The sequence below is a fragment of the Halictus rubicundus genome, chromosome 10 (genome assembly GCF_050948215.1).
Source record: "Halictus rubicundus isolate RS-2024b chromosome 10, iyHalRubi1_principal, whole genome shotgun sequence".
NCBI lineage: Eukaryota > Metazoa > Arthropoda > Insecta > Hymenoptera > Halictidae > Halictus > Halictus rubicundus.
This window is the reverse complement of record NC_135158.1, coordinates 2257110-2272300: the sequence shown is the minus strand read 5'-3', so window position 1 is coordinate 2272300 and position 15191 is coordinate 2257110.

The window sequence follows — 15191 nt, the reverse complement described above, 5'->3', positions numbered from 1 at the left end:
CCTTCGAGCACATGTTTGCACCGCGTCGTCGTCCCCGTGTGAACTCCGTGGCTGCCAGCGGAGACCCGGTAAATCGATAGAACGAGATTACAGGTTGAAATTAACTGTCGGACTTGATATTTCTTGAACGTTATTCCAAGCACGGGCTCGCGGAGCTTAATAACGCTCCCGCGCGCTTGCGTTCGATGTTATTAAGCCCTGAATCGTAATTATCGAGGCAGCCGGCTCTCGCGTCGCCCTATCGAGATTACTTTCCCAAAGACGATTACGTCGATTCCATTGTTCTCGCCAAGTTTTCGGAGCGAGACGCGGAAAACTTCGAGCGGCTGGTCGGATGAAGAATGGCGAGCTTTAGAATTAATTCTGCGGAAACGAGAGAACGCAGGCGCTTTTCCTTTTGCAGAGTGTTCACCGGTGTATCGTGCTGTACGCACAATTTTTCGTGGGCATGGAAGTACCAGCAAAATGGCGGTACACGACGATTCAAGTGTGTATTATTCTCACTAAAAAAAAACCTCGATGAAGGAATAAAAATTTCCTTGAAATATGTAGCTGGTAGGGCTTTCTTTTCGAGCCCGAACCTCGCGAAGAAACAGCTGGGACGAAGAGAAGTGTTTCACCGACCCTGGTTTGAATTAAGAGTCCGCGAAAAGGACAATGCACTGGATCGCGTGCAGAGAGTGGAAAGGAGACGTACGGAGTCGAAGTACAACTAGGAAGCTGCACTGGCGTCAACCGGGTTTCTGCGGTTCACAAACTGTCTTTATTGCACTAACTTGATCTATAATTATTCTCGCAGAGGAGAGATGCTTTACAGAACCCGTGGTTATCTCGCAGGGGAGACAAAGCCGACCGATTACAAAGCTACTGGAACGTTAGAAAAATATTCGCGTGTACTCGCAGAGGATGTTACAACGGAACTTATTCGAATTTTTCGGGAGGCCTATTTACATGCTTGATAGACGCCCCACCACCTTCATACACGGGAGCTCGCTTCGCGGTGTCTGCTCGTTACGAGACGACGAAAGGGGAGGGGGGTGTTCTCGGTGCTCGCCATAGGAATAGACCGTTTGAACGCGTCTAACAAGAAGAGATTGTTAAAATCGGAGCGAAGAGAAGCCGTACGATCTTCTCGGTGGCAGGAGAAGAATATGGAAAAATTGAGCTGCTACATTTTTTCCGGAAAATAAGATCGTCTACGGACTTGAGTCAACGCGATGGTCTTAAAGGAAGCTGTCTCGGACAGGTTGTAATTCTTTCGCGTCCCCGGTGGAACTGCGGAAGGAGAGAACGAAAGGAACAAGGTAGCATATAAAAGTACCGCGGGCGAGATGGATCGCGTTTTAATCAGCGTCGTTATCAAATCAGCCGTTGAAAAACCAGCAAGTTCTCGCTCGGACACCCGGCGCGGCTCGGCGCGCCGCGGCGAATCAGTTTCGCGAGAGCGTGAGCTAGAAATCTCATAAGCCGGGAGATATGATTATCCATCCACCGCGAGGAGATCCGATTCGTTTCAATTAACCTCTTTCTGAAACGTAAAATCAACGGACCGCCAGAGTTTCGCAGAGAAAAGTAACTATTTTCCGCGAGCGCGTAACCGGCGCGGCGCGGCGCGGCGCAAAAGTTCCGCGTACAGGGAGGAGCGTGGGAGGTGTCTCTATGTTTTTGCGAATTTCCTCGAGCAACGTGTTTGCCGTACAAACACGCGGAACTTTTGTCCGGCGGTCCGCTTGCGAAATAAGCGCGACAGCGAAACGAGCGGCGAATTTAACGAGATTATTCGCGATTCGCGCGTTTGATGCGAAGCGGTTGTGCGACCGATCGATGAGTTAATCTTTCATGCAGTTCCCTCGACAGGCGGCGGCGGCGGCGGTGGCGGCGGATGTACGTTATACACACTGCCCCGGCATCCGTTCAATTGTCCGCGGTGAACGCGATTGCAATTGTTTTTACCGCTGCTTACCCCGGGTATTGGCGCGGCGCGCGCGGCGGCGAGAATGCGCCCCGCTGCACCGGTTAATAGATCCTTTCGGCGAACGTCTCTCCGTTATTTAGTATCGTAAATCATTCATTGCGCCGCACCGTACCGCTGGCAGAGTCCATTTCATCCAACGGTAATCACCCCGTCAATCAATCTCCCGCACCTACTCGCTCCCGTCTTTTTCAACCCCGCGATTAAACTACGGGGGCTTTATAAAATCAGATTATTTCTTTTTCATCGTTAACTCCGAGTCGGACGAGTTGCGACGAGGGTGTTTTTCCATTACTCCCGATTCCCAATTTCTTAATATCGATAACACTGTAATCGCGTATTCAAACACTTATCCCGCAAGATATTTCAAAGATTCATAAAAATGCATATGAGAATTCTGTATCGGCTATCGAAACGGGAAATTGTCGATAGCCGGAGTATATCGGCAACAAGAAAGTGGATTCTCATTTGAAGGGTTTCGATTACCAGGAGGACTGGTTTGAAGGGTTTAGCGAGAGCTGGCCAGTCCTTGAAATTGGTCGGCGAGCTGTGTTTGGTTCTGTAGTTGAGTAGAATGAGATCGTTTTATCGTGAGCGTGTATCGCTGTCGGTGATCGCGGTACCAAGGGATGATCGCAATTAGCAAGAACGCGGAGCAAAGCAAACACGCGCGGCGGCGGCGGCGTCGGTCGGCGTCGGTCGGCGTCGGCGGTGGCTCGCAACACGAGTGCATCCGTAGAATGCACAGAGGCTCGTTGTTGGGCCGATGTAACCGCCGAGCCTCTCTCCTATCGGACCACGATCCACAACCTCGGTCTTGACTAATCGACGTCAAATTAAAACGCCGCTTGTCCAGCATGCCCCTCTCTCTCTCTCTCTCTCTCTCTCTCTCTCTCTCTCTCTCTCTCTCTCTCTCTCTCTGCCCTCTGTCGGTAGTCTCCGCACGAACCACGTTGCACATACCCACGACGGATATATGTACACTGTGAAACGCACACGAGCGGATACATACGCGTGGACACACAATCTGTTCTCTCGTCGATCGAACTATAATCGAGTCGCTCCTGGGAATTCACCGAGGATCCTATTATTCCTGGGCGAGCAACAGCGAACGCGATCCATAAATACCGGCCTCCAGCAAATCGAATAAAAACGTTTCAACCGACTAACAAGCGCCGAGCTTTAATTAGCGCTTTGGTTTGCCCAGCGAGAAGTGCGATTCATCGGATCGGCGTTGTTCGAGGCAGCAACAGAGCGAGCGCGATTCGTCGAAATCCGCGGAGCCGTCCGCCCCTTGTCACGCTGACCTCGCGTATCCATTTCGCCGACGGTGACCCCCATCTCTCGAAATACTGATTGCTTTCGCGGAGTGTGCCGGAAGTGCAGCTGCACTCGTGTACCTTGAAAGCGTTGAATGTAAGCGCTCAGTGTCCTCTCGTCTTAAATCGTTTCGTTCTGCTGTAACTGTTGCTCGAAATTCATTTCTCTGTCGCGATTGTGCCGAGTAAAACGGGACTCGATTTAGCCTCATATTGCATGAATCGTTCTCCAACGAAGCAGAGAAAATTGATAAAATAATGTACATTTTTAATCAAGTGCTAACGTCTTGAAAAATTTCTAGGTTTTTGCGTTTTGAACTCTACCTTTTTGGAAGTCGTCGTCAGATTTTCAGCTCGTTTAGGTTTGTCGGTTTCTGTTGTAACTTCAAGATGATCCTTTGACCAAGCCTCTGACGCAGTTGATTCTCGTATGTTCCTGAAAAGTAAATGAAAGAGAGCTTTCGGTGATATTCCATCTTGGCAGATTTTATTAGAAATACACAGAAGATCGATTAATTAATAACTGAATGCTAGCTTCTGCTGGTAAAAACGCTTCTGCACACCGTGGAATTCAATTTCCTAAAGTTTCGTTCGCAGAAGTGTATTGCTCCTAATTGCCAGCTGCGAACGAGCCGTTCGCAATCATGCTTCCGCGAAGAATGGTTCGCGAGCTGTTTACAATTTCTGGAGAAGACGTGCCATAAGCAACGAGGCGAGGCGCTAGCTATAATTACGCGTTCCGATTAACCCTACAAAGGTAGGTACTCTGCCTCTAAAAATGTCCTAAAATACTTTTAAACTTCACAGGTCAAAGCTAGAAGGTCCCAATCTCCGAAAGAATGAATTTCGGTGCATTTATTAATTTTTTCCAGCGTTCGAGTGCATGGTGTTCTGCTGCAAAAAATCTTCCAAAATATTCCTAGATCCGTAATTCGTGACTAGGAGGTTTGAATGATTAAAAGAACAAATTTTGCGTCATTCAACAATTTTTTGTTGTTCGAGTGCACCGAATGATCGAGGGGAAGCGGAACGAGTCGCGTGGGCGGCTTTGCACGTGAAAAGGCAGGGTGCGTTCGCGACATAGAGATTGTCGTTTCATTTCTAGCATTAATGCGCGCGACGAGTCTCTTGTTACGGTCATTAAAAACTTGTCTCGTCAGTTGCAATCCCGTGCTTTTCACGGACCATGCGCGCGCGTACTCCAATTAACACCAGAAGTGCGGAACAACCGAAATTACTAGTTCATAATTTCCAGCGAAACCGTCGACAGCACATTTTATATCATACCCGTTCGTCAGCGAGCGAATTAATTCGGTTGGCAAACTCGTTCGAGAGCTGCGATTTCGATATACGGCCGCCGCGCACGCACACACCGACGCTACTGGAATTAAATATTCGATATCGAGATCGATCAGCGACGGTACTTTATTTCGCCCCGATATGTTGTCTTTGGCCATCGGCATACGGTATTTCCAATTTTATTTTATGTCCGGGAACGCATCTACGACGAAATGTTTGAAAGGAAAACAGTATCGGAAACAACCTCTAGTATACTTTATAAAACTGTATCCTCTAACATTCTATTTGTCCGGACGAGATCGAGTAAAGAATTAATTGGAAAAAACCCGTCCGATTGCGACGGAAACATTCTTGCTTTCCCGAATAAAGTCGTGTCCATTTATTTGTCTTAACCCCCTGCGCTCCGCTTGGAATACCACATTTCTACACTAAGGGATTAATATCCATTCGTTCGCGAAACGAATTTCAATTTTTCGCTTCCGGTAACAAAATTTTCAAGAGGTAGCCGTAAAAGTTGGGATTGTTAGCGGCACGCGAAAAAAACTGCTCGGCGCATCGACGGCTAAAAATGCTGCGAAAGTAGCTTTTATTCATGCGGAACGGTGGGCAATATTTTTGGAGTAGAGCTAACGAAGTAAGCGGGAATATAACTCTTTGTTCGAAGCGTTCCGGTTCTTGTTTCGATAATTACGAGGCGAAATTCCAGCGGGATTCGCGAATGGAAATCGAATCGCGGCCGTACTCGCGAACGGGATGATCGAACACGTTGCCGGTAGGGCTCGCGATCGAGGGGCATTTAATAATCGAAGTGCATTCGCCGGAACGTCGTCGTTGGGACGCGCTTTTAAAATTCGGCGTGAACGAGATTCCCGTCGACGAGAGAGAAGAATTTCCCTTCTAGGGCCGCGAGAACCGGCTGCCGCGATTACCATAGAAATGACTATCGAAATTCGCGTGTGTGTGTTTCGCACGAGCTATTTTTTTTTCTCCCCCCGTCAAACTCCCCGAGAGACAACTCTCGAAATCCACGAAAGAAGTACCGCTGGAAATAAACGGGAAACGTGTCGTTATTAAAACGGAAGGCTCGGATTGCGCGCGCAATCGGATCGCCGAAATTTTGCGCTCGGTTGCGGTCGTGTTTTCGCGGCACCGATATTAAATTCTTCGGGGTTCGCGCGAAATAAAAGTCCGGCTCGCGTGCCCGCAGGGACAATCGGAGGAAAACGCGCGGAAAGTTTGTCTGTCCAATGGGGATGGACGCCGGTTTCACCGATATCGTTTTACCGAATCGATTTGTCCAGAGCCGAGTTCCCGATATATCGTCTCGTTATTATTTCAAATAGAAATCCTCAAGGTTATCTTCCCGTTAAATCAGAAAATATATCGCTTCAAGAATTTGTTAGTGGAAAATCAAATGTCTTGCAGTTTAAAAAAAACTTATGGCCATGCGTTCGTACACGATTTAACATTGTTCATAAATTTTTCCAGCGGGCTGTTTTCAGTGGTGTTCGTGTCAGACACTGTTGATGGACTGGCCGATAAAAAGAGCGAGTAGCGTGACTTCTCGTCAAATTGTCTGAAATTACAAAACGATTCTTAAACTGTACAAGATTGTTCTTCAATCGTCTACGATTACGAATAAAAATAGTTTGGAAAATATAATTGTCGACGATCTTCCGAGAACCAAGAATACTTAACAAAAATGATTAAATGTTCGTCAGTATTTAAAATAAAAATGATGAATTTCAATTTGATTCGCTCGTCCTTATCGGCACTTTTATCGTATTGCTGGTAACGAAGGCAATGCCGTTTTCTCGATACGTACCGGGTTTAAGCGACTCCCGTCGATCAGTTCTACGCCCAAAGTCCTTTGAGATAACCCGATTAAGATCCTCGAGGGATTTTTTTCCCTTTCGAGATCGGTCCTCGAACACGATAAAACTCGTTTACCCGTTTCTTGGCCGGCTTAATGGGATTCCCTGCGCTTCTGTCGCACGCGTTGTCGTGCATCGTCCGTCGATCGAAAAAAGCCGCTGCACCGGATAATTCACTCGAAACAATTAATCCCTCCGTGCTCGTAACGGAGAGCCACGCTCGGCTGACCGTGCGCGGCTACCTATACACTACTGCCAGTAGTGGATACTTTGCTACAATTTGCAACCGCTCGTAAAAATCCTTTTATGAACAGTACTCGCAAAAAAGGGGCAAGTTAATTTTTCAGTAAAATTGCACTCGTTGAAGCCTCATACATTTTTCTATATCGATGATTATTAGATTTCGAGAATTAACACTTTATCGACCGGCCGTGGTTAAGGCTGCCACTCGGTAAGGACCGGCTCCCAGTACCGGCTAAATTTTCGCTATTCATTGTGTTGTGCTTATTGCTTTTGTTTCAAAGGAATGTAATTTTATTGATATTTATACTTTATTTTGCATTTATTTTATATAATAAACGGCCTTATAAACTAATATACATAGAATATATTCAAGGTAATAGTAATTCAATCTTGAATGATTCTTTAGAGTGTAAAGCCGATTAATAGGCTAACGGTCGATAAGCATTGGCAATCGAAAAGCCGATTAATAGGCTAGGCGGTCGATAAAGTGTTAAGCAAGATTCACAATTTGGATTGCTTAAAAAGTAATAGAAAAAATGAGAATTCATCTGTAACAAAGGCAGACAGTTCATCGATATTGGAAATGTTCTCGAGCATTGTAACAAACGCTGAATATTATTCGATGAACACTTTGATACTGTGCATTTAATTGCAACAGCTGCTGTTTCTCTTATAGAAGCTTCTTCAATGGACATTCTAAAATATCTTGTTTCCATGAAATTTTTATTCCAAAGATTCTGAAATACCTGCTCCATGGAAATGCTTTGTTAGAACGTTCCAGGGAGCCACGTCTCTTTCCGTAAAAATGTCGCAGGAACAGATATTCCTTGGGACGCGAAATATGCAAGTTAAAAACGACAGATAACTATATATTTCGAGGACTGGTATAAAATATATCGCCCAGGGACCTGTTGACGTCCATTGTCGGAGTTTACCGCTCCGACTCCCCGGAACAGAAACTTATTTATCCGTTCGGCGAAGGTGAGAGCGTAGGTGGCGCGAAAAAATTCGATTTGCCCGCAAAACGATTGCATGCCGGGTAACACAGTCGACCGCGGTAATGTTTCTACATCGATGCTTCATGCACCCATTCATTCCCGAGTTTCAAAGTCCTCTCTCTCTCTCTCTCTCTCTCTCTCTCTCTCTCTCTCTTTCTCTTTCCTCCATTCTATCCGGTGGCACGGCGCGACGAATCTATTTGCCAAAAGTTTCACACGACCGCTGTTCCGAACCCGAATCGCGTTTATCTTCGTTCCGCGCTCATCCCCGACCTCTATCTATCCCGTTTAGATTCAATATTCGAACGAGTTCACGGCACGTTGTCCAAACTAACGGAAATTATGATCGCAGAATGTACACATCGGTGTAATCACCGGCCAGGAGGAGAGTGTTTATTAATCGAGGAAATCGTCGCTCGAATCGGCTAGAGATACCGGAGCTTAACATGTTTCCCTTTTGTTCCAGCCCGAAATTACCTGGAATTGATGTTCTGATCACTGCAATCAATCTCCGTCGGAACTTCTACTCGTTTTCTATTGACTTTTCATTGAGGTTTTTAAGAGTCGTCACCTCTAGGTCATCTTTATGAATTTGTTCACGGAACAACGTACAGCTACGAAACATCTTGCAATGTATTTTAGTGTGTTGCAGCATTACAGATTAATTTTTATTTCCGTTCAACAGTGCTCATTTCAGTCTGTAGAAAACAAAGCCGGTTTTTAACCCTTCGCGGACTAAAGTGATTATGTTGCTCGCAACACCATCTGTAACTTAACAAACCTATTTAGCATATCTGGGAAGTACTATAATAGGTTTCTACGTATCAGTTAATTGCGACATTATCGATGTAAATCAGCAGAATAATTAAATATTGACGCAACAGTCGATGTCGAGTTCAAGAAAATACTCCTAAAACATTGATACGGAATTCTTTGTGTAACAAAGCTAAACGTGGATATGCCGCGTTCAAAAATTCTCAAACATGATCCAACGTATACAGATTCGAACCAGCTAGGTGAAGGTTTCGAACAAAATACGCGTTCCCCGGAAATAATTCCCGAAGATGCACCTATTTCCGAGAACGTGCTTCGTGCTTTTCGTCGCGCCATTGTTTCGAGTTGATCCGAGAAAAGTCTCCGGAATGCAAAGAGTTAAATCGAGAGGGTTGGGGGCAAGGGGATGGTTGGAAAGGGTAGGAAGAAAGTCCATTCGCTTGCCATCGAATCGGAGGAGGCGAGAGGACGGGATTAAAGCCAGATAGGTTGAGCTATCAAAGCGGCCCAGGCGAAGGGGTTGAATTAGTCGCGGAGAAATTCACCGGGTGACGGGTTCGCAGATAAGGGGAAAACCTGACGGGCATGTAGCCTGTATATAGGGCCATAATATGCGAAATAGGGCAGGTATGCCCCAGATAAACTGATTATCTGGCCGCTCGGTCGCCATCTTTTGTCTGTGGAACTCGAAAAACACGCGGCCCCGCGTCCTATCATCCCCGTGCCCTCTTATCTCTGGCGACGTAACTCGAGAAAGTTACAAGGCCTCGAAAAACGATTCCGCGAGCGGAATTTCACCGGCGAAACTTCGGGATCCTGCTTCAGAAACTAATTAAGAACGCGGTCCGTATTTATCCGTTTGCAAACACCGCGGATATCTGAAGCGCGCCGTAGTCCGCTGGGTAAATTGCTGATCGGCTGCCCGATAAACTCGCCAACAGACCTTTATGCAAATATAGATTTTTACAATGCGATAACTGTGGGTGTCGTGCGAAACTTTGTAAAATATTGTAGTTTAAAGCATCGGAAGTGCTGTAAGTGCATAAAATCCAGCAGTCCGCCCAACGATAATGATCGTTGTATAATCGGTTTTCGATCCATTCTCTTCATTCATCGAGAACAAATTTGTCGACAGAAAACTTTGATTTATGGTAGTCATGGAATTTCACTACGGAAAATTTTTACAAATTTTTTCCTCGGCGATCGTCGATGGAAAATGTTGGAGAAGCTCGGAAGTGCTCCGTTTCTCCTCGTTACAACGAGGTTGAACAATAGCTGGAAAGATGAGAGTAATCGTTCGAATCCTTTAACTACGAGGCAGATTTATGCGTCGCGAGTTCGACAGACGTTCGAAGGCAGCTGGGAGCTTAAGGGATTCATTTTTAATCCTCCACGGAAATTGGAAAAATGCAATGAGAGACTTTTACGAACAAATGAATTTATTGGATAATTCCGCACAAAGGGGGTCGGCTTTACCAGATCGGCAACAGAGACAGAGAACTGGAACGGTTCTTGTTGCATCCCATCAGCTTGTGCAAATGTTAATTTCGCGATCATCGAGAAGAATCTCTGAGGAGCTGTTTCCAGGTTTTTCAAGCCGCGCAGAAATTGCTTCGGGGCGAAAATTGCAAAAAAGTGGGAGGGTCAAGAGCATACGGAAACTCGGCCTGGAATCCCGCGAATGCGCCGCGGTAAAATTGGAATTTTTATCAAGCTTCCCTGACGAGATGCACCTCTGAATGGACTGTATTCAACTAAATGGAAATTCTGGCTGGCGCGGTGGAAGCGCGCGATTTACGGTGCCGTCGGGCACGGGAAAAGCTTTTCGTTATCCGCGGCGCGCGTCTCGTAAAGGTCGATGCACATCTCACCGGCCCGGCCGGCCGGCTCAAAATTATAACCCTGGTTTTGGCCCTAGCGTTTACTGGCGGCAACCGTGTCAGGCTTTGGAACCGAATTTCTTCTCTGGCCTCTCGACCCTTTCCAGATGGCCTTTCGAGAGCGCGTTGACAGTTCCCTGCTGTGCGTGGCACAAAAAAAAATGTTTTTAGGGGCTCCACAGCTCCTTAGGTAATCTATCCGTACCTCTCCTTTACAACACCATGGAAATAGGAAACGTTCCTGGCACTTACAATTAGTGAAACAGCATCGCACATCCTTATACAGGGTGATCCACACAATTGTTTCAAGTCATAACTCCGTTATTATTGCATTTACGAAAAAATGATAAAGGAGAAAGATAAATGGTTCGAAGAGCACTACATCTGTAGGCCTTTAAATTTTTTTTAGATGCTGCAGTGCATGTGCAATTAACAATTGCATCATTTCTTTAAATAGAATAGATTCTTCCTTTCATTCTACGTAAAAAATGATTAGGGTACCATGGCAAAAAAATTATTAGATCTCGAGATATTTTCAAAAAATGTCTTTATTGAAGAAGATACTCAAACACTTCATAACTATGTTGTAAAGGTAAACACCCTTTCGACATTGTTATCATAACAGAAACCGATTTGTACGAGTGAGCATTTTATAATTCAGTAGCAAGTCACGTATCGTAACTCGAGTACGAAAACTAAGATTTTGAAAAAGTGTAGCTGTATTTCACTAAATACAAGAAAATGTATGACATTTTTTGAAAATATCTCGAGATCTAATAATTTTTCACATTCAACATGTGTTTTTGATTCACAAGAAAAATTACCTGCCTATTTAAAATACGACAGATGTTCCCCTCAAACCCAACAAATGGTAGCTCGAACCTATAGCTCCGAAAGGGAGTACCGTATTATTAATTATTCTGGTAGCTTTTTCCTAATAACGCTCAAATTCCTTAACAAAGTATTCCCCATCTATTACCACGAGGGACTCTGAAATGTTCTAGTTAACAGCTTTTGAAATAAATAATGACGAATTGTTTCACCGCACAGATTGTCAGATGATATTCTTTCTTTTTCGTTAGCGTGGTAATAAATTGTTATTTCGTTTGTTACAACGTTCAAATTCCTTAACAAGATCTATTACCACGAGGAACTCAGAAAAGTTCTGGTTGATAGTTTTTTAAATAAATACAGCATGTTCATTCTGTCTTCGTACTGCCACGCTACGAGCCGGCCGGCTAGCCTGCGAACATTCTCGTCGAGAATGCTAGCCGGCTAGCCGGCCGGCTCTAGCATTGGGCAGCGAACCCCTGGGGTTCTGGTAGCAGAGGACACGCTGTGCCTTTGTTCCGAGCCTCTCGAACCCTCTCTAATAGCTGTCCCGGACCCCAAAATGCTTATAAACGGGGAAAAAACGGCCGGTCGGCCGGCCGGTGAGATGTGCATCGACCTTAAAGGAACGAGCTATTTATCGCGAGTCGACGCATCTCGCGGCGAGCACGCGGATGCGAGCGCGCAGACAACGCGAGAGCACAAAACCACGGAATTTCTGACTGTCTCCGCGAGCACAAAAGGCCGAAAGAGCCCCGCCTTGCCTCGCCCTGCCTCGCCTCGATTCTCGGTTCTTTTCGAGCCGGTGCAACAGGTTCGGAACGTACCCTCGTCCGCGCCCGCGCGCGCAATTCTCTTTTTCCCGGTTCCGCGTCCGACGCCGATGGATTTCATTTAAAAAGCGACACCCTTTCCCAACCGGGCGGTTAACTCGAGTCCTATAGCCCTCGATCTCGAGTCGAGACTGCCGAGAAAGTCCGTTTCCATGGAACGTTCGCAGAACGACAATCAAAAGCACGATGTCGTCGCATCGGAAATTCTCGAATCCTGTAACGCTCCCGAGAAATTGTGACCAGACTGCGAATCCAGCCCTTTCGCGCAACCATCGCGGAGTTGTCTGCGCCCTTCAAACGAATCCAAACGAAAAACCTTTGAATCCTCCTACTCTCTATCTCTCTCTCTATCCCTTATGTCAAGATTTAACCCCCTCTTAAAGCGTGAACCCTATTTCTGATTGAGGCGTCCGAAAGTGTCGTCAGTCCGCCTGTCGGACTTCGCGGGGTCGTAAATCCCGTTTCGCTTGCTCGCGGAAAATATTCGGGCCTTGACGGAGTTACGGGGTAGCTACGTCTAGTTGAAATGAAATTCGACGTTTTGGAACAACACTTCAATATATTTTAACTTAACATTCACAAGTCAGTTGGCGAGGTATGACGCGTACAACGAGTTTCTCGACGCGATCGATTTGTGTTCTCTTCGACGTATCTTAGCTTTCTTCGGTTCGGTGTCGTGTCGTCTATAAAGTCAACTCGGGCTCTTCTACTATTGGTTAATGGGTGGTGCATTTGGTCGTCGGAGTGGGGATGCGATTTGGTGGAATTGTGTTTAGATGATCCGAATGGATTAAGTGTGAGAGATATGGGAAAGATGGTCTGGAAAATTAAATGTTTGTGTATTGCCCTTTCAATGGGCTCGTTCACGGAGGTCTCCAAGTGGTGTCCGATGACACTCCAAATCTTGGGACCGTCGCTTCGCCTAAAGTGTTTTGGCTATCGCAGACGACCGTGTTTATCATAACTCACGTTCGGTCTGTGTGGGACCGAACACTGATTAATTTCTTAACGTTCGTTAAACGTTCTGATTGACAAATTGGCGGACTGGTAGAAAGCCCGGAATCGGAACGGGTGGTCGAGGACTAGGCCGCGGATTTTATGCATTTATGGCGCAAGTTGTGCGGCGCCGATAAACCGACAACTTCGGCAATGTTTAGCGATGAAAGTTTCAGCCCGCGAGCGAGTAAGAATAAATTTCTGTGTAACGCCTGTCGTCCTGAATCTGTCTATAAAACGGCGAATTTCCATAAAGATCCGCCGCCCATTCATGAATAAAGAAGAGACAATCGATTATTCGGCTGCTAATTTTTCCCGAGGAATATTCCGCAGTTTGCTCTCGCCTAAAGCGAGGCAATAGTCTCTGTCCACTTTTCCTCGTCCGGAAACAAATTGTAGGAGGAACAACGTGTGTTAGGATCGCAAAGAAAATCGTCGAAACGCTTCGGAGGAGAACGCTTTTCCGTCGCGGCGAGGAAGCGACGCGAGATTTCTTTTGATTTTATCTTTGCGGTCTCGAGAGCTCCTGTCGCATGCGATCCTCGAGTCGCATCGTAGCCGATCCAATTTCGAGTTCAGGCGGTCGAGATTTGCCGTCAATTTCCGGCCAAGAAAACTCGGAACAAATAATCCCAGCTGACAGGGGTCCACAGCGTTGCGTCTCGCGCCAGGATTCGTTAACAGGGCTCGATATCGACAGCCTCCGGTTCCCTTTAATCTTGATTTACTCCGCGATTTGTCGTCTAATCGAACGGAAGAAGTCCTCGCGTCCCGGCTCGATCGCCGAGTCTCGATCTATTAATCGACCCCTCGAAACTCGTTCTGCCGACCCTACTTTCAATTTTTCGCACCCTTCTAATCCGCCAACTCATCTCTCCCACGCACGCAAATTGCCTTTATCCTGGCTAATGGACGGGGCTGGCAAAATTCGAGCGACAAATCTACTTACGGAAAGACGTGGTTCAAGACGATTTATCTTGCGAGTCACTGGACTGCAGGTTTGACGCATTACGATCAAATCATTTTTACACGTCAAATTTAAGCCAGTAGGCAGACTAAAAGAATTTAAAAATATTTATACAGTGAATTCTCGTTACGAGTCAGTGCCAACCTTACAATTTAGAGTCAGTGCAGCTACCCACACCACCGCAGTGAAGGGCCGAAGCTCGAGAGCCGTCTCCTGAGCTACGTGCAACATTGTATCGGACAAAGACATTTTCTCAGTCTTCTTGTCACTATCGTTTAGTAGTCATAGACTCTTTTATGAATTTCCAGCGTGCCCTGTGTATTTCAAATGCGACGCTCGGCGACAACCTCAGATTTCGTCTAAGAGTCAGTCACCAGAACGGCGCAACTGACTAGTAACGAGAATTCACTGTGCTGAGACTAGAGATCACTGTTTTGGACGTGTATTGAGGATACACGTATTCACGTGTTCACGTGTACTATTATACAGGGTGGTTGGTAACTGGTGGTTCAAACGGAAAGGGGGTGATTCTACGCGAAAAAAGAAGTCGAAAATATAGAATAAAAATTTTTCGTTTGAGGTTTTGCTTTCGAGAAAATCGAATTTAAAGATCCGTCGGGTTCGCGTGCTTTAGTATGCGCAGGAAGTAGAATTGGTAGGTCATGATCAGACGCAGCAGACAATTCCTATCGAATAACACGCGCATTGGCTGCATTTTCAAACTCAATGTTCTCGAAAACGAAGCTTCGGATGAAAACATTTTATTCTATCATATATTTTCGACTTCTTTTTTCGCGTAGAATCACCTCCTTTCCGCTGGTACCACCAGTTACCAACCACCCGGTATATCCGTATTTTAATCCGTGTACTTCTTTATACACGGATACACGGGTACTGAAGTAAACGTGTACACGTGTATCGAAATACACAGATAATAAGCGGGTACACGTGTATCGAGCTACACGGATAATACACGGGTATCCGTTATTTTCAATACACGTGTATTATCTGTGTATTGAGGTTCAAGGGTACACGTGCGTCGATATAAGATTTGATGTTATAGTTGCATGATCTTCAACTCGTGTTTATGACTTATTGGAAAAGCGTGCTGGACAGCTTATGCAGAAATAGATGCCCACTGTTAAATGTGTTAGCAGACCGGACCGTCATCACTGCAACCATGGCAAAAAGTCTCGAAATTTCTG